The sequence below is a fragment of the Manacus candei genome, unplaced genomic scaffold (genome assembly GCF_025592945.1).
Source record: "Manacus candei isolate 608988 ecotype Guabito, Panama unplaced genomic scaffold, ASM2559294v1 h1tg000017l, whole genome shotgun sequence".
NCBI lineage: Eukaryota > Metazoa > Chordata > Aves > Passeriformes > Pipridae > Manacus > Manacus candei.
In genome coordinates this window covers 21,310,180-21,331,128 of record NW_026138065.1, presented here as the reverse complement: position 1 = coordinate 21,331,128, position 20,949 = coordinate 21,310,180, and the positions used below count along the sequence as shown (strand labels likewise).

The window sequence follows — 20,949 nt, the reverse complement described above, 5'->3', positions numbered from 1 at the left end:
AATACTGCAGTCAATTATTTTATTGTAGTATTTGCCTGTATATGCCTTTAAAGGCTATGTATCAAATCTTTCATATTATATTTTCTGCAATTTGTATGGTTTCATATCTTCTTGACTTAAGAAATATGGCAATGAATGGTGGTTCTGATGATCTGGTGGAATTGTAAGCAGAAGATGTTTTTGAATATGTGGAAGCAGTTTGTGTGCTAAGTTTGTTCAAACAGAGATGCATTAGCTCGTGAACAGTGAGAACTTTGCAAGGACAAACTGGAAAGTCAGAGGAAATTAAAAACAAAAGAACGCCTGATTGCCATGTCTGCTGAGACTGAGCACTGATTACACTATCCTTGTCCTGCCGGGATCATGATGATGACAACTGTCTCATGTCCTTTGACCAGATAGAATCATAGAATATCCTGAGTTGGAAGAGACCCACAAGGATCACAGAGTCAAACTCCTAGCCCTGCACAGGATGACCCCCAAAATTGCACCATGTCCCTGAGAATGTTGTTCAAACACTCCTTGAACTCTGTCAGTCATGGTGGATTACAAGGCAATGGTAATTGAGACTGCTTGGTTAAATTCAGCCCTCTTTCTGGAGATGGTTACAGAGCGGCATAATTAGACAAAGGGGGCTTAGAGTCCTTGTGCAAGAGAAGCCAGTGTAATACACATGGATTCTAAGATATGAAAGGTTAAGTGCTGCAGTTGGGTACATACTGGCATTGTAACACACTTCGCGTCATTATGTGACATGCTAGGAGAGCGGAAAATTACAACTCAGTTATTCAAAGCAGTAGTAAATCTAGTTAATACCTCATAGTTCTGACACATCTGTCAATGTGGTATCCTAATTATTTGCCTTGGCACCGTAAGCTCCAAGCAGGAAGTCCAGCTTGTGAGCACTGCATCCCAAAGCCTGCGGCGAATGTTTAGCAGCCCCGCTGGCACCAGCATAACTGGCAGCCCAGCTTACCAAACCAGAGTGTTCATGTGAACAGAGGTTTGCAGGATCAGAACACCAGTTTGTAACAGGAAATTGCATTTCCAAAGGTGAGTGTGTGAAAGGGGTCAGTAACTCTTGACAGTTTGTTGCAAAGTTCTGTTGGAAGATTACTACTTGCGCAGTCAGGTGCTGTGATTTTATTTTAAAACAAAGCTGTAGTGGTAAGACCGACTGTGTTTAACCCAGGTTCCTTTAGCACACTTTTTAGCTGGGTCTGGGAATAAGTAAACATCTAAAGTAATCTCTGGTTTTGTCATCTATTTGGTAGTGTGCTTGCTTCCTGTATTACAAAAGTTATCATTAGATTAGCTGTGTTTAAGCTTCCTGTCTCACCAGGGTTTTTTCCATTATTTTTACAATCTCTTTCAGAAGGTACCGATATCATGTTTCTGTAATAAAGGTTTCACTTAAATTATGTGTTGGGGTTTTTTCTTGTTGTGTTTTTAAATTTTTTCTCTTCATTTCCCATACTTTGTCTGAAATACCTTTTCAACTCTGATACTTTCCCAGATTTTTTTTTAATGGCATATGCTATTGTAATAACATATAGGCCAAGAAAGCATAATACTACTTCTGTCTGCAATTGGTGTGCTTTAATAAATTGTATAAAAAGGTCAACAACCTGCTTAGTTGTATCACTCCTTTTTCTTGCTATGTGAAGTACCCCAGGCTTTTAAATTAACTTCTAAGTGTGGTGTGTGTGCTGTAGGACCTCACTGTGCCAGAGACTGATGACTCCAGTTTGTATGAATCAAAAGAGGTCCTTAGTGTATGGCATCATATTGTGAGTAGTTTAATTGCTTGCTTTCAGTTTGTGAGATGTCTGTGTGTTAGGAAGAGGGGTAAACTCACCTGTGTGATAGCTCAGGTTGGACAGTAAAAATGGTGTGAACTTTGTTGTTTGCCTGCTCAAACTAAGCATTACACTACTTGCCTTGGCCTCTTATGGGGAAAGTGCTGTGTGGTAGGTGGCCCTGCCACAGTGAACTCAGGCTGAGAAAATAAATAAGATGCACAGCGTCATGTTTGGTTCATCTAGGGTAGAAATTCAATACATAAGTCTGGAAATACCTAACATTTTAATATATTCTCTTACCATTAAGCACGGAAACTGTGAGCACTGAAATTAACTGACTTTTTAGATTTCACATGTGCTCTGTTACTTATCAAAGCAAGAGGTAAATCTAGACTTGAGGTTTTAAAATAAAAAGTGGAGCTGAATTTTCAGAACAGTGAGGTAGAACTTCTCCAGGACAATCCCACCTTAGTTAGACCATGGAAAAATGTTTTGCCCTTACTGCATACCCTGCTCTGTGTCCTGGGTTAAATCTCATTTCCCACTAATAGATGTTGCTTGCTAGGGTATGTGTTTGCCTATAATGTTGGTGACATGGCACCTTTTAATGGAAGTGAAGACTAAGTGTGAAGGGCTTTAGGCCTTTAGGTTTTACCCTTCTCATTAAACTTTTCTTGGCTTTGCAAATGCAGCTGCTGTCTTGCCAATTGATGTTTCTTTGTGGATTTCACATTAATTCTTGTGTTATTGCCATAGAATATACCTTAGCTCATTTTGTGTTCTTTTACCTTCAAATGTAATACTGAATTTGGGAGTTATCAGGATAATATTCAGATTTGGGGTTTTTTATATTTTATTTTTGGGGATGCTAACTAGTTTCTTTATTCACTGCATGCTAATTGTTACCAAAAATGCTCCGTGACCGTTTTTTTCTGTGTTCATTGATTTATTTATTGTATCACCTAGGCTTTTTCTGAATATGCACCTGTGGGAGAGTTGAATGGGAGGGTTTTCCCCAGTTTGATGCCAGCATTCACGTTAATCCACTAACTCAAGTCTGTTTTTCTAAGCTTGGCAATGGTGCTGTGGTATAAAAATCTTGATCTTGCTTCATAATGGCACTTCTCCTTTGTAGTTACTATCTACATTTAATTTATTTGCTTCTAAAAGCTACATATTATTTTAGTAAGTGACATGTTTATATTTTGAATTTTTAGCCTATGACTGCAGTAATGAGTAGTCTCTTCCTTTCCCTTGAAAGATGGTTTCAGGCTCATTCTAATTGATGGCTTTCACTCACTTGCTGATGTTGTGCTCTTCATTTGAGTGTCATTGTCTTGATGGTAATTAAACAAAAGTCCAATTAAGTCTCACGCTATACTGGGAAGCAGCTTGCCAGAATTTGACAGTAGAACAAAGGATATTTCACTGACCAATTTCTTCAGAGGAAAATGTCTCAGTGGAGGTCTGTAAAGCAACACATGTGATTTTAGGCACTTACCAGCTATCATTTTAAAATTATTTTAAATCTGTGGCTGAGCCTTCTGCTCTGCTCCAAAGATGTGACTCAGAATGCAACTTGTGCTGGAGAGCTAATTTCCATCCACCACCAACATGAAAGCCCTCTTGAAACATCATATTTACAAAGCAGGCGAAGTGAGAGCAAGTACTCTCAGCCCTTTGGAATATTTCAACACAGGGCTTATGATAAAAAAATAAAAAATTTTCTATTTTATTCAAAATATAAGCCTATAAGTCCACTTAACTGAAAGCGTTGTAGTTATTGCTCTTAATATTTTTGTTTCAAAAGCTGTGAATTGGAAGAGTAACTGTAGAACTGGAAAAAAGAAGAATGAATTAGAACAATGTTTTTTCCAAAGTGAGCCTTGCGTGGCTGTTGGCATTCATTCTGCTGAATAAAGTGGTTTGAGAAAGGAGAAGGAACACACAAGTTGAAGAGAAAAATGACCCAGAAGAGCCTGCTTCAGCAGAAGACTTTAGGATAGTTACAGGACCACTGCCTTATTTCAGGAAAATTTGTAAAATGTATGAAAAGAGAATTTCAGTTGGGTCTCCAGCTTTCTCTCTCTTTTACTGTTAACTTTTTTATTTGAATGCCACTGCTCTGTATGTCAAGATCAAGACAATAATTGTCAACAGATCCAAGTACGTGTGTACATTATTATGTTTAATTTCCACCGAGCCATAAACACTCTTTGTCCTTTGCCTTTTACTAGCTATTGGCTTGGCTATTCCTTGTGGACAGGAAAGCTGTGTTTAATGCTTTGTAAAGTGGCCATCAGTTCCTTGCTTTTATCTCTATTCAGCATAAATTATTTTCTGCAAGGCCACAGAACTGTTCTGGCCAAGATTTGCAGGTGCCCCTTGTGGAGAGCTATTTCAGGATAAAGGCTTAATCTTACTGTTTCTTTCCTTTCCTTCCCTCTGTTTCTTCTTTCCTTGAAGAATACTAATCCTGGATGATAGAAGCTGATGGCTGGTGTGCTCCCTCCTCCATGGCTCTCTTCTGTTGTTGTTTTTTTGTCATTTTCAGAATTAACCCCTCAACTGGATAGACCGAAGCATATTCTTTTACCCGTAAGCTTGGAAACTTTGTGCGCGCTGCCGTTGCAATATTTCTAAGGGGAAATTCAGCCCCTAATTATCAAATTAGATGCACATTCTGGTTCTTTGGCATGACTTTACTTCTGCCCATCTGTTAGGTTGGCACTCTGCCCTCTCAGAAAGTAGCCGACCAGTTTCAGCTGAGCAGAGGAGCCAACCAAAGATGGGTTAAGAGAGGCAGCCCGCAAAACACTTTATGTTCGATTCCTCTTGCCAAAAGCTCTTCCTGTTTGCAAACAATGTCAGCTTAAGCCCATATGCTTCATTACATGGGATGACATCTGTGGAGACAGATGCAGAGATGGCAATACAAATGACATTTGATAAGGAAGGGCATATGTTATGAAACCAGACACCGCTATGAGTTTAAGATCCTGTCTGTGCTGCACGTGCATACACAGAAATATAGATTGCTTTTGTATTTTGGTGTGTGAGTGCATTCATCAGCCAGGGTTGAGCTTTTGAAGTGCATCATTGTCCAGGATTTGTGCTAGGTGTGACTGCAGTCTTGTGATTCCGTTGCTGCATGTTATTAGCCGGGGTCAATATTTCACTTCAGTTCTCTTTGAATGGTAATGTGCATTAAAGGTCCACTAGTTTGCACCGTGTAAGGAACCACATTTGGATAATGCTAGTGAAAGAGAAGCCTTTTGTCGCAGAGGATTCTGTTGTGAAGTGTCTTTCTGAAGGATTTCAGTATTACCTTCCAAAACGTCTTCTATGAAATCCATTTCAGCATTTAGAAATACATTATTTAGATGTCAATTTTACATGTCTGGGTAGAAGAGGTGTAAAACTCTCTTCTTTTGGAGCAGTCTCTTTGCCCCTTTGCTAGGTTTTACTGCTTTTACACCAGAGGTCAGCTTTGTATCTAAAGCTACTCTTCCTCAAGAACCTCTGCTTTTAACACCCTTCTTGTGTTCTCAGAATTGCTAAGGCTGATGGAAAAAGTAGCAAGGTTTTGTTGAATGGACTTCACATATTCACATTGTAACAATTTGAAGAAAAGATTGACATTGAGTAAACTATTCTATTGGTTTAGAACACAGGCAAAAAAAAAATTCCAGTATTTGGAAATAGGCCTTATCAGCCACATTTAAAGACAATATTTTTAGTGTTTGGTTGAATGGAAAACACACCTTTTAAAGAAGAGGAATGGATATTGAAAAAGGGAGGTTTTCCATTAAAAATAAAAATATCTCAATGCAAGGGAATGTTTTTCATATCCCTCCAATGGAGTTAATATTTGTTATTTACAAACCTGAGAATGTTTTTTGATGATTTGTCTGGCTTTTTATTGAAAAACATTTATCCAAGTGACATAGTGTATTTATACATTTAGATATATAGGACTGTAATGAATAGCTGTAGGTGACTTTTAATTTTTCATTTATTGGGATTTATTTTTGGAGCATTTCCTGGAATTATGACACTCTTTCCTTGGTAGCTTAAGGGCAATGTAATATTTGCTAGCTAAAAGACCTCCTAAAGCGTATATAGCTGTTGAAGACTTGGACTAAATGTGGTTTGTTGAATTTGCAGTGTTGTGGTGGGGAAAACAATTTGGAGGAAGAGGATTTCCTTAATCATAGTGATACAGTCACTTTCTCTGCACAGCTTTTTTTCTGCACTTCTAGAAGGATAATTTCACTTCTAGTTTGGATTAGGAAATGGAATTCTCCAAAGAGTTGAGAAGTGTTGGTTTCTCTGATTGCTTGGGGTTATTAAGAAACTTTGAGCACCTCATTTTCACCTCATACTTCTTGGCTGTTTTATCTGTAATAAAGGGATAAATAGTAATGACGATGATGATATCTGGTTTTTATTCTCCCCTTAGACTGAATCCTACAAAGTATCTTTTTCTGTATACTCTAAGGTATTACTCTAGTTACACTAATTAACTCTTTCCTTTAAGTGCCACCATCCAAAAGGTGCAAATAAACACTTCCCTGTTTCATTTCAAAACTAGCTTAGTAGCTGCAAAACATGATTTCTCATAGCTGTATGTACTAGATGAAGATTCAGTGCAAGTAAAGAGGATTAAATTGTAGAGATGGAAATGTGAACTGGCATTTCTTTTCTCAGTGTATTAAACTGCTAAAAATACACCTTTTTGTAGAAAGTGCATTTTTATATTAAATTGCTTGGATTTTGTAGAAATACAGTGTTTCTGGTGCATTTAACGTCAGTGTTTTTTATACAGTTTGCAGAAAATTTGGTCTTATTTTCAAGAGGTTGAGGATACCATTATAATTCTCTTGTAAATTTTTTTGGTACAAAAAACCTGGCTTTAGTCTGCAGTGCTTTTTTATCAGTGAATCTCTCTGCATGTACATCTATGTGTACTTTTTTCTACTGAAGGATCTGTTTTGTTTGGTTACATGATGAATTGCATTAAGTTATTCCCTATGCAAAGTAGCCTGAGGAAATGGCCTCAAGCTGGACCAGGAGAGGTTCAGATTGGACATCAGGAAGAATTTCTACACTGAAAGGGTGGTTAAGCATTGGAACAGGCAGCCCAGGGAAGTGATGGAGTTGCTATCCCTGGAAGTGTTCGAAAAACTAGTGGACACAGCACTTAGTGGTGTGGTTTAATTGACATGGTGGTGGTCAGTCACAGGTTGGACTTGATGATCATGGAGGTCTTTTCCAACCTTAATGACTATAAGAGGCCTGCTAGGCACATGAGGCACTGCATAAGGTGCCTTAGTAACAAGAATCTTCTCTTCTTTCCCCTTTGTATTGCTCTTAAGTGTTTTTAGTGTGTTGATTTCTTTTCATGCAAGCTCTGGCATTCTGCCAACCATGGGATCAGGCTCTCCAAGCTAACCCTCTAGTCTATTTGTTGCAATTTTAGGATCAGCACTCTGAGAGTTCTGAGGAAATCCGTCACCTGGTGCTACTAGCCCAGCAGCTGCATCAAACTTCAGAACTCTAGTCTAACATACTGGAGAAATAGTTTTGATTTACAAAAACTCTGTCAGTGCTTATCAGAGAATTTAGATGTTATGAACTTCCTTAGATAGGCCATCTCCAGTAGTGATGCCTTGCTTTGAAAAGCCTGTTTGCTTGCCCCTCTGGAACAATAGTGGCAGCTATCTCTACAGGAGGAGTTGGACAATTCTGAGATACCATCTGGACCAACTTGGGGATCAAAACAATTCTCTTTTAGAAAAATGCTGAAAGGAATTCCAAAACTTAAAGGCTACCACATTTCGCTAACCAGATGCTCTGTGAGTGCTGAATATATTGACACCAGCCAGCCAGGAAAAAAACTATGAGCTATATGACTTGGTACTGTTTTGAAATGTGCTAAATTAAAATGCCGGGTCTACTTCAAATAGGTAGCACCACTGAATTTATATTAAAAAAAAAAAAAAGAATAATGATAGTGCCTTCATTGTAGTGGCTGAAGAATTGAGTAGTTGAACACTATCAGAAAAAAGGGATTTTCAAATAATCTTGAAAATTCCATTCCCTTGATTACTTTCTTTACAGAGACAACTCTCAGCTTAGGTCATGGTTGTTACAAGATTCAGAGTGGTTATGGCATTGCATATCTCTCCTAGTGATATTAATCCTAACCATGATAACTAATGATATTAATCCTCTGATGCAAACTTTCCACTACTATGATTATTTGTGCTTTGGAGACGGGAGAAAAAAATGTCAGCAGCTAGATGGTTACTTGAGGAACATGCAAGTTAAACACCTGACATCTGGTGAGTCACTCTCCAAGTATGTGTGATTGAATGATGGTTAACTGATTGCTGCAGTTGATTAAGACCAAATGTGTCTGAAATAAGAAACACTTTATTTTTGAAGGTAGTAAAAAGTGCACTGTAAACACCCATAGTTTACAGACCTTACTGCAGTATAACTGTCTCCAAAATCCACCAGGTGTCTTTAGGAATAAGTTTGTGCATTAGTTGTTTGCTGTTGCCAAGCAAGTATTTCTAACATTTCTAATACACTTTGTAAATGTTGGTGTTAATTGTTTTCTGATGAGAATGATGCTCAGGGGGAATTGCTACACCTGGTTGTTTTCTGTTTGATTCTATGCTAATGAAGCAACCTGCCTGTTTAGAAGTTTCCACTCTATCTTGACTTAAAATTGTATCCAGGCTCTGATGGTAAGAGCAAAATGCAGATGTTGAACCAACATTTTTTCGCAGACCATATGTTCAGCAAGACAAAGAATGGTTCAGTCTTCTGATGCAGACACTAGGCAGGTAAGATATTAGCCCAAATCGTGGTGAGATACATTCTGTAATGTGCAGGTGTTGGGAGCACATTTCTTCAGGTAGGGCCTGAAGAACCTTTGACCCATCTGATGCAATAGCTAAAGGCAGAGGTTGTTGTTCATCACAAAGATTCATTTAGCTCTATTGGCTTTTCAGGGAAAACAGAATATCACCTAGTAAGCCTCAAACAGCACTGTAAATAATGAATCATTTCAAAATGTGATTATGATTGTAATACTGCAGGATGTTGGTTGGGCCTGAGCATTGACAAACAGGCTTGTTGGAGAGGCAGAATGCCACCTTGCCTTCTGCAGCGGTGTTGTCACTGGCCATTAGTTGTACAAGCAGCTGGTAATTCAAGTGCTTAAATATAGATTGAGGAGCTTAATAGTAAATAATTATTTGAACTATTGGTGTTTCTAATACAATACTTAAGCCAAGATTTACTGTTGCAAAAGTTGTCTGAGCAAACCATAATGGTACTACGGATTAAAAAAAAAAATCAATGAAAATACAAATAATGAAATTTTGTGCTGGATTGACTAGCAGTAACTCGTTGCTGGAATGCAAAACAGTAGTCCAAAATTAGTTAAATGTTTATAGATGGATTATTGAAATGATGAAGCTATTTGGAATGTGGGGTTTTGAAACAACTAATCCAGGGCAGTGCTTATGTTTTGATAGTTTTGTAGATGCTTTTGTATCTTTGGAAGGAGTTATGACCATTGTTTCTGGTATTGTACATACTTAGTGCACAAGCTTTTAGTAAATTACCATTGTTAGACTTGCATCTTGTTAAACAAACATAGATTGAAACAGATTCCGTGCTGTAAAAACAACCGCATGCAAGCCAACTTCTTTGTGCATGTGGGTTATGTATCATTTCCCCTCAGGAATTAACAACATACCCTGAACTCCACTTTTTAATTTGATTGAAAGAGAGAGCCTTGCACACAGAAGAATTAAAAACTCTCGGACTCTAATCTCTTAATCTCCATAAAATGCTTGAATGTTTAGCTTTGATAATATATGAAACAGGTCTGGTGGTCCGTAACATTTCTGATGTGCATTCCCTTTTTTGCAGCAAAAAAGAAATCAAAGCAGACATAAAACAGTGTATGACAGATGGGTTGGTGTTGGTGAGAGTTAGCCCTCAAGCATGAAGAAATTCCAAACCTCTAACTCTCCCTTCTAATATGTTAGTAGAAAGTAATTTTGGTGGCCTAATGGTTCCTTTGCCGATGTTACATAGTTTTCTTGCCAGTGGGATCACCATGCAGTTTGTGGACTTCTGTATTAGGCTTTCTGGTGCTAAAAAATGGAACTTTTTGCCTTATAACTTTTTGCGCTCAGAGGCAGGTCTTCTGAAAAACGTGGAGTCTTCCTCATACTTGGGGTTAGGAGCTGGTTGAGATTCAAAATTGGATGACTGAAATGAGAAGGTGTACATAGCGGTCTCAGGTCTAACACAGTTAAACAGCTTTACAGAAATAGTCTATGCAAGGGAGAGGAAGTTTTCTCAATCCATTTGCTTATATATATATATTTTTTTTTTCAAAGGGTGATAGTTCTTGGAGTCCTGCAGGATCCAAAATGGAACTTACTTCCCTCCCACCTTCTTCCAGGGTAGCAGGAGGGAACTGAGCCCTGGTTTTGGCACGTACTCATAGGTGAGGTTATCTACAAACATGTTGTAACTACTCTGCTGTAATTAGTCCTAGTGCAAGGCAGTTCATCTTCTGGTTTTTAAGTCTCTAGGGCTGGAAGAAAGTTTTGGTGTTTGGTTTTTTTTCTTTTTGATGGATGGAGTTTTTTCAGTAGGTGCAGTGGTTTCATCTTTCCATTGTGAATATCTCATGCAACTAGCATGTTGTAAATGCAGGCAAAATATACATGTTTTAGAGGGTTTTAGCTCTCAAAGTAGGTATCTGCTCTTTGTATTGAACAACTTGTCCCTTATATTTGTCCCATCTTTGGGATCTTACTCTGGGATTTAAAACAAATAAAAACAAAAAATAAAAACAATGGCTTCAGAGGAGGATTGCCTGCCTGAAAAGACTGCTCCAGAAATACTTGCAGAACCTAATCAGAATAAGAAACAAAGAAAGTACTGGCATTACATGATGTGTGGATTAGATTGGCAGGAAACTGGACCATAGTTAACTTCACTCATGTGTACTGAAAACAAACCGAACCCCACACCCCTGCTGTTGGTCTTAGTCTTTAAAGTTTTGTTGGCAAAGCTCTCCCTTTTATGAGTGGGAAAACAAGTCATACCCACAGTAGACACAGTTATGCTGGCAAAAAACTCCGTGTAGTCTCTGCCAGTTGAATAAAATCCTTTGGCCTATGTATTTTATTCCATCCGAGGAAGAGCCTTGGCTACCTCTTCCCTGCCTCCCCCATCCCTTTTTCTCCAGCCCAGCAGAAACTGCATGTCCACTAGTGGGAATTGCAGAGTTAACACTGCCTGGTGCAATCCCTTTTAAGTGTTAGTAAGCCATTAGAAGAAGCTGCTGTCATCTTGGATCGTAATTTGTTTCAGTAGATAAAGAGAAAAATGCTATCAGAGGAGATAGAGAGATCACTTGGGTGCAGAAATTGCATTAGAAGAGTAATGCAAGTCCTGTCAGGAGTGCCAAAACCTCTGATGAGATTCCTTGGGACTTGTCAGTCTTCGTGACCCATCTTAACTTTCTCAGTGACATGGTTTTGCCTGGAGGCAGCAGCAAACCATCAAAATATAACAATATCCTGGTATGACAAGGGGAAGATCTTGGGGATCTAGGTCTCCCAAGGCTGTCACTGATTGATGCAAGCTATCACCAAGTGGAAACCAGAGTTTTGGAGTGATTTTCTAATTGTTTGTTTTTTTTTTTTTCTAAGAAGAAAAAGTTGCATGGTTTTTGCACACCAACAACTGCTCATGGAAGATAAGAAATTGTAGCAGCCAAAGCTTTAGATTTATTGCTGTGGTCAATTTCCTGTTATTTTTAATAGGATACGGCCCCTCCACTTCCAAACTAGTGAGCTGTATCAAAGAAACTGTATCATGTTTCAAACCATTCTGGCTGTTGGATCCTGAACACATGGTCACAAACAGGGTCCTGGCTTTCTATGCAACATTTGATCTGGTTTAGCTTTTTTTTTTTTTGTCTGTGTGTGCTTCCACGGACATGTTTCAGCTCCCCGTTTTGGGGATTTTTAGGAGCCTTTGTTTGGTTTGTTTTGAAGTCTTATGGTTTGAAAAAAAGAATTTGTGTCGAGGTTTGTTCAGTGCATACAGTGGAAAGCAAGGACTACCTGGTTGTCAGGGCGCCTCTGGCCCAGCACTTCAGCATGGGTCACTGCAAGGGTCAGAAATTAGGGAATTCTTGGCTGGCTGCTGGGAGAGAGATTCAGCCTCTGTCCAGTGCCTGAGTGGCTGGAGTAGGGGGAGGAAATCTGGCTGGTAAACTTTTAGCAGATAAAATTTGGGTTAAAAAGCAAGGTTTTAACTGAGGGAAATGAGTGTCATGTATCACTGTTTTCTCTTGGTTAATTTTATTTGGATTATTTTGGCTATTTTAATTAAAAAACCATTTTGAACATTGTAAGTAGCCAAAATACCCCAATGTTCTCATATGTGATAAAAATAAGGAAGCAGAAAATTGAGCCAGGCATTAACAAAGAACTGCAGAGAGAGTTAAAGTAGGAAGGTCAGCTGGTCTGTATTTAAAAAGGTTGTGGTAGGACTTTGAGATGGGGGTGTTACTGCCCTGCATGGGATCCAGCATAACTTGCTGGATTTATGAAATGCAATTGTAATTTGGCAAGCTAAATTTGTAACTGTAATTGTTCAGTGGTTATTTCTAGACTTTATAGTAAATTTCAAAACTGCCTTTTAAAAAATGCTTTGTTAGTTCGTTTTTCAGGCCTTTTGTTTTTTGCTGGCCTTGGGTGGTTACTTTGTCCTCAACCCATCTATGTAAATTTTAGTAGTATTAATGAACAATGAGGTTAATTTTAGTTATGTGTATTTTAATGTTTTTTTAAACCAAGATAATTAACTGCAAATCTGATTAAACAGGAGGTGCACTTCTGAACAATATTTTATCGAGCTTAAGGCCAGGGAGATATATCTCTTAGGATTTAATGTTATCAGCATCTCAGTTTGAATTTTTGGTGTCTCTCTGTAGAGAGTCACAAGCCCTGTCATACTTTTGACATAATCATATTTCAATTATTTTTAATTTGTGTGTCCTTCTGGATAATATTCTTTTGCTTTCTGTTAATGATATTGTCAACAAACAAAAACAAGCATTTAGGATCATCCCAACATCACTAATTTGATTTCTGATTAAATTTGTGGTTGGTACAATACTGTAGGGAGTTTCGACAAGTAAGAGCTGGGGAAGGAAAATAAACATAATTTTCAAGCTCAGATGACCTGGAAAGTTAAAATACAATTCAGCATGCCTTGAGGACTGGTAAACTCTTGTCTGCTGACTCTGGACAAGAAATCAGAAACGCGAGGCAGGTTTCAATTCCGAAGGTAAGATAGCAGTTGTTTTAATGGATCCCAGTTAACAGGATATTTGAAGAATGAAAGTGTTTTATAAATTGCATAATACAGTCTGAAAGTGTATCTGAATTACAAAGCTCGTTCATAATTGAAAGTAGCTGGCTAACTCAGTTGCTAATTAGACTGTTTGTAATTCTGAGGAATCATATTCTGAGAAATAAATTTTTCTGGTAGTGGAGGCTAGTGAGTTTTACTGAGCAGTTTTACTGCTGAGTTTTACTGCTGCCTTTAACAGCTGCTGAAGAGAAATATAAGGACCTTTTCATATCTTGGTTTTGGTGTCAATATTCCAGCACTGACACTCCATTTGTAAGGAAAGTCTGGCCTTTTGGTTCAGAAGCCATGACATACAGGGTTTTTATGCATTTTCTCTTTTTAGATCCTTGCCTTTGTTTATTGGGACTGCTTCACACAGACCCAATGTATGCTCTAGTGAACATAAATATCTTCCCTTAAAGGTTTCCATATGTTTATGATATTGCCTAAAATTAAAATTAAAGAAAATAAACCAAAATTCAAGCATGAATTATTTGTTTTTACAGTTAGAATGAGAAAAAGATTATACTTAGCATCCAAAATATTTTATACAGTGCATCTCCAAACATTTTCTATAGCTTTGTGTCAATGGAAACTGCATTCTCCACAGAAGTTTTTGTGTTACCCGTTCATTTTTTCTAATTTTTAAACTACTATTTTATTTCAGAAAACTCTTTTAGTAGTGTTCTAAGCTTCCCTGTTAAATCACTTGCTCCAACAGGTCTGTTGGGTGCTTCCAGTGTTCCAGAAAATATACATTTATATTCAGGTATTTTTTTTGAGATCTGTGATTTTTCTTTTCTCTTAGGGGAAAAAAAAACAAATTTCAACTCCCTCTTAGATTTTTTTTTAATGTATTTCCTTTGGGATGTTCATAGTGCATTTCACATGCTGGATTTTACTGTTTTTTGGTTGCAAGAAGTATAATATATGATGAATGTGTGCTTGCATGCAATAGAACTATCTAGCTCTCTACTTCAGATTATAGACAGGAAAATCTCCCTTTTCAGTTTTTGAAGACTTCTGGGCAAATTCTGTAAGCCAAAACCACAATGACTTGGGAAAAGAAGTGTATAAATTGCATGCAGATGTTACAGTTCCTCTTTATAGAGTCATCATAATGCCAATCTGACTGCTTACCAACGTTGACATAGGGCTTGACAGTGGTTGTAAAGGCTCTAAAGGCATTATCCTTCCCAAAGCTTTTCCATTTTAGAAAAATTAGCTTATGAAGTTGGCAGTAAGGTGTGATGGCCTGTAGCCTGTTGATTTCAGATGCAGAGCCCACAAAAGCCTTGTTTTCCTCATGGGCACTTGCCCAACTCAGTCCTTACTACACTGCGCACGTCACGTTCTGTCATAGTTCCTTTCTGTATGACTTGAAATAACTATTCGTTTCTTACCATCTTTTTTTCCTGCTGCTGGAGCAGGAGAACTGTTTGTCTTTCTAAAATTAGATATCCATGGATACATGTAATATTTTTCTCTGTTTAAAGCTGGCAGTTTAAACTGCACATGGAAAAGAAAAGTGTTCCACTACAAGTCTGCATGCTGCATTCTTCATTTACAGGAGAATAAAATGTTACATGGAATATTTCACTCCTTGTTCTGTAGAAGGAAAACAATACTTATAGAAGCACGTTTATACTAACATCTATAGCCAAAATCTTCCTCTGTTTTCATTCTGCAGTATTCAGGGTACCACCCTATGAAGGGAAGCTAACTATATATGGGATACTCTAAGGCACGTAATTTTAATACCACTTGAGAGCTTTTATATCATTCCTATATTGTTTCTCCAGCTGAAAGAAGGTCTTGAAAGCTCTTCAACTGTGTGGACCATTATTTAATGTAGGTCTTCTTGTCTGAACATCTCCTTTCATTTCTCAAGATCCCAGATAGTCTTGTCATGTTTGTAAATTCTTAAGACTCTACAGGTAGTGGAAATTATGTAGTACATTATTACTTTTCTTGTCTATAAAAGTAGTGATTTTTTTTTCCAGAACCCCTTAAGATGCATAAAGACTGTTCCAGGGAAAAGCAAGGTGAGAAACTGGGAGGCAATTTGAAGTCTATGGTTGCAGGAAGGTTTGATTCTAGAATGTGGTGTTTCACTTTGCTTACTCTTTGGAACTACTGTAATATTTGTGTACAGATGACAAAAATATATCATTCTCACTTCTGTGAGGTACTAGATGATAGCAATATGCAAATGTGAACTTATTTTTATCGAACGATATAATTGCTCTCATCTGTTGTCTGAATAATAATTCACATAAAAGGATGAGCCTGACTCTTGAAAATTGGTAGTGAGTAGTTATGTTGGACCTCTCTACTGAAGGAGCTAAAACATAAATTAGGGCTGAGGTGGTTTCTAGATTTCTTTTTGATCAGTAGGATGAGACCCAGATTTTTGTGCTTTTTGCTTTGAACACAAGTTTGGTGAGTTAGATTTGCTTATTACTAGCTTTTTGCAAAAAAAAAAAAAAAAAAAAGATGATGAATTTTGATTGCAGTGGAAAAAAATGCAGCCTGAATAGGCAAAGGATTTTAGAAATTTTTTTTACAAATTGACCAACAGCTGGAAAATTTTTTTCCTCCTCCCCCTTTCCTATCTGCATTAAAAAAATGTTTTCTCTGCTCTTTGCTTATCTTTGTCAATCTTTTGTCTTTTTCTCCTTACCTTCTCTCCACTTTATGCCAAAGTGATGTTTTCTCCCTCCTCTGCAAATTAAATTCTTGCTCTAATTTAAAAAAAAAATAAATAAAAAGTTTGACCTTTTTTCCTAGTATCAGGCTGAATACTTTCATAGGTCATGATAATGAGGTGTTGCAGTTTGAGCCTTACTAACAGGCAGAACATTGTTTAGCCCAGTGACCTCAAGGAGGATCCTGCAATATGAACTTGGTCTTGTGGCTCTACTAATTTATTTTTTTAAATTTCCATTGTGAAAACATGATAGTAGATTTTGTGCTGTCCTTGTCAGAAGACATCCATACATCCTACTGCCAGTAAAGTGATTGGTTTTCTTGAATGTTTAGAGATAGTAACGAAGAGTTTTGAAATTTGTCCATCATGGGAAGGGGGTGTCAGGATGCTACATCCCCAAGCTGGTCCACATTTCCTCCAGTAAAAACTGAAGATATCTGTCACTTTTAAGGGTTTAATTCACTCCATGTTATTTATGGCACAGCTGGATTGCTGATTTCAATAGCCATGAACAGCTAATGCTGTGTCCTGCGGGAGCAGGAGCTGGTGGGTCAGATAGGATAACATGGTTAGAAGGAGGAACAAATCCTTTCATAGCATGGTGCTTTATTAGGAAATTAATGATGATTGATTTCCTCTACCAGAACACCTGGTGGAGTAGAAGGATCACAAGAAGAAACAGTCTTGGACTGTCTTTTAGATTTTATTTTTTTTTTTTTTTGGTGACTGTTTGGGATCTCATTAGCCTTCTTTCTGTGAGGGTTTCTTTTGGATTATGCTTTTTCCTTTTTCTCTCTTTTACCTATTCGCTTTTCTTCAAACCTCCTTACTCTTTCTTGATGCTAGGATGTTTTTCAGTCTTAGTGTTCCAATTGAATTCTAGGCCTTGTGATTCTAATAGTTTCATATTACTTTTGGCATAAACCATAGTATTAAGGGCCAGCTACTTTTTACTTTGACTTTATATATCAAAGCTTCGGAAAAAAGACTGAAAAAATGTAGCAGTTTGATGTTGGGGTATGTAATCAGTGATTGCCAATGAAGACTGGTATTATGAAATCCCATAAGGATATGACTGTATTCCATCACATCTTCTTGGTCTGTGACCAAAAAGAAACGTGAAGGTATTCGAGTCATCATTAAGCACATTTTGTGTTTCTTGCTTCCAGAAACTTTATAAAAATAGCCAGGTATAATAACAGTAAAGTCATTATTCTTACAAGGATATCCTGAATTTGACATGCCAGTATATGACTTTGAACTCTAGTCTTAATGAAAAATGGAGGATGTTTTCAAGACAGCCCTTCAGAAGGATTCTCCTATTTATGCTATGTGAATGCCCGTGTTATATTTAGGCACTGAAAATACTTTTGGACTGAGTGTCCTGTATTCTGCAATGGGGGAGTGGCTGGGGAAGATATGAGCTGTTCTTTTTTTTTTTTTCATGAGGATACTTAAAACTCTTTTCTAGTGATCCTGTTCCCTCTTAGAGAGTCATGGCCTGAACTCTGCTGCCTCCAATCTCCCTCCCACAAGAGCAGGTCATAAAATCTCCTTATGCCGAAGTGCATGACAGTGGTTTATCCTGCAACCATAGCTTTTATTTAGCTGAAAGAGAACACTTTAATTCTGTCCCAGTTGAGCTGGTTACCTTCCAAACCAAAGCAAGGCAACATCACCTCTTCATGATGTCTACTGTGTAGGGGACTTGATTTCTTCTTTTTTTTTTTTCCTTCTTAAGTAAACCCTGTATGAACTTGGAACTGGACAACTGAAGGTCTTGAGTCAAATTTTGTATTTTTTTTTATAGTCTATCCAGTACCAAGAGGAAAGCAGAGCTGGTGCTATCTCTGAGCTGAATTGCACTTCACAGCCATAGACAATAAATTGTAGGAGTTTCTCATTCCGTACTCTGCACGTTGTTTATAATAGCTTTATCTGTCACTTCATCTCTGGCATCAGTTCTGTAAATAATTACCCTGTGACCCTTTGGTCTTTAGTAACTTTTTCAAAAGCACAGCTAATCGTTTTATAAAAGAGGCAGACCAGTTAATTCTTGGTAGGTTTGTCCTGGAGCTTAGTATCTGGAAATGGAAATTATGAACTTTAACAGTAATAAAGGTGGAACTGATGTGAGGTGGCCACTTGGTGGGGAGTGCTTCCCTTTTCCCTTCCAGTGACACTGTTGCCTCGTATGTGGTAGATGTTGCTGTAAGACAGCATCATGCATGGTTTGGTCTGCCCCATTTTTTTTCATCACATAAAACAATTTAGTATTCCATGATTACAGGAATTTGTATTATCACAGACTTGTCTTTGTGGTCAGTTGTTGAATAAGATGCACACTGGCATCACATTTTCGTCTGCAGTTTGGTTTCTGTTCTACCTGTTGCCATTCTGCACTGGTTCTAGAAAGGCTGTAGTTGGGAACGTGCCGCACTCCCGCACTGCGCCGGTACAGGTTAGCTGATCTCACGGGAGTGGTGGCCACTCTTCACAGCACTTCAGAAGGCACGAGTGTCTTCACAACTGCCAAGGACGGATTTTAGTTTAAGGCAATCCCTACCTCCACATGGCATTGCCTACTTCTGCAGTAGAGCTGGGGACTATGAAATTTAATTTCCTCCTTCAAAGTGGATGTAAGTATAACGTTTCTGGCTATCCGTCTCACAGGCTTGCTGTGCTAAATCATTTAGCTCCTTTAAGACATGAGTGCAATCTGTACTCCATGTCCACATTAAGCCACAGAGGAATGTGAATATCAGGCTTCAAGTTAAAGAAATGAAATGCTTCCAACTTGCTAACCAGAGACAGGATTACAGGGAGAGCTGTGCCACATGGGTTTTCTCCACTTATTTTTGTTGCTTGTTTCTTCTCTTACTTCCCTCTGTGTTGCAGTTAAGCTGAGTGTAAATGTTAGGGATACCTCATCACCTTAGAATTCAGTGAGCCCATTTATGTGATACCAAACAAGATAACATTATACATACTGAGAGATGGTTTAACTATTTTTTATCTTGCTCCAGCTTCTTCTGTTCTGGTGTTTAGGTTTTGTACTTAGAAGAAATAAATTTACGTAATCTATATATAATATTTTTTTGTTTGCATGCATTCAATAGAACTTCAATGGCCACTACAGTGTATCCAGTGGATCAAAGGCCTATTTGTCACTTTGATACACACATACAGTAAATACACCTACCTGTGGTTGTACAGATGTTTTGATTTTGTGCAATTTGTGTCTAGACCTAGGGTTTTTTAATAAATTGTGCAATTTAAGTTTGGAGTAACCTTACTACTTTTCATTTGAGAACTAAAAGTCAACCTAACTCTTCTGTTTTAAAGATAAATTGCTTGTAAAGAACAGCAGAACAAGAAAATTTTAATGTTTGATGTAATGTTTTTCTCTCTCTCCATTTTAATATACCAATTCCCCATTTTAATATACAAAGTCTATTATGTGAGCTACAGAGGGTCACAAGCTTACAAGTCACTTCTGGTCTTTGTTGCTCCAGTCATATGCTAAAATGTTAACATAAAAATGGATTAATCTGAGCAAGAAATAAAGGTTATTTATTTTAAAGAACTTCTCAGCTCATGATGAAGTAAAATTTTCTAGAAAACAATATTTTACTCTGAAGCATTACAAGGCAACTACCTTCTCTAACAGGGTTGGTTAACCTGTTAAAAATTAGGCTATAATCTCATTAAAAGTTAAGAACCTCAAGTATGATTCTGAATAAAGCTATCATCATATGTAAAGGGTGAATATTTTGTCCAGACTCATGGGGAAAGGTAGTAAAGTGATTATTGAAGCACTGTTAGGAAAGGTGAACAAAGAATGGCATGACACAGTTTTTAGAATTTATTACAGTGTGCTTGTATATAAAACTGCAACATGTATTTTATACTTCAAAACTAATACAATTTTACTCATCTTCAGTGCACAGATGTTCTCTTAAGTAGAATTAATGGCAAGTAATATGTTAGAGAAAATAAGCAGTCCATCCAAACAGATCTATTATAGCACTGCTACAACTAAAAACAATGAAAGACTGTGGGGTTATAGTTTGTGCAATTTCTTCCTCTGTCAATGTAATGAGCAACACTTATTGGAATCCTGTGGAAGTAATTTCATGATTTTTTTCTTTTCCTCCAAGCTCCTTTGAAAGCTTCTGAAAAACATACTAGTGCTGAAGGATTCATATTGATGGCTTGAGTAGTATTTGAGGTGTGTGAGAGTTTTCCTGTTAAAAATTATTAGAAAATAAAAAGACATTGGTTGTTCATAATATTTCAATTACTACGTGCTGTCCAACTGTGTGATACCCAGGTAATTGTTTTCAAATCTTGTTTATCAATATGATCTGCTACAGAGATGAAGGACAAATGCAGAGGGCTGCTCACAGAGAGGGGTCCTTTTGTAGCCTAGTAGTTCTGAGACACTGGTCAAAGAAGTCAGTCACTTCAAAGAAGGTTCCCCCCTAGCCCCCTCCTTTTTAGCCATAAATCTTACTTCTAAGTATTTTGACTGTTTCAGTCTAGTGTTTAAGCCCACACAGTGGGCACTGGAAAATAATCCTTTAATACAGAAAGAAAAGTACCATTAGCTCATTTCCGGCAGCTATTCTGTATTTCAGATGAGGTGTTTTGCTGTCGAAACAAATGCAGTTATTCACAGACTGTGGCTGTGTGATTTACATCAAGGCCTATATTCAGTAAAGATAACAGATTTGCTTTCTTCATGCATGTGCCCACAATATAATCCTCCTTTGATACAACTTGAAGGAATTTTCTCAGCATTTTGTAGCATCAATGTTTTAACGCATTAAGTAGTGGAGAGGCTTTTTTCCATGCAAGTTCAAAAGTTCATGTTATGATCTTGTATGAAGTATCTACTTGTGTAACTAAATGTGCCCAGTTGGGTTTTGGGATTTACAATGTGCATGCATTTTTAATTGTATTTTT

At 37.6% G+C, this 20,949-nt stretch overlaps 1 protein-coding gene across 2 annotated transcripts in view; it reads left to right on the top strand.

Annotated features, from left to right (window-relative positions):
• The window catches only part of PTPN14 (protein tyrosine phosphatase non-receptor type 14), a 114,693-nt gene that overhangs the window by 10,684 nt on the left and 83,060 nt on the right, over positions 1-20,949 (top strand). Inside the window, exons 2-3 of one of the 2 annotated variants that reach the window (XM_051783917.1) lie at positions 10,232-10,341; positions 15,275-15,316. The exons of the other annotated variant lie outside the window; for it this stretch is intronic. The gene's annotated coding sequence lies outside the window, so the exon portion shown is untranslated. The remainder of the gene's footprint in view (positions 1-10,231; positions 10,342-15,274; positions 15,317-20,949) is intronic. 2 annotated transcript variants of the gene reach the window in all.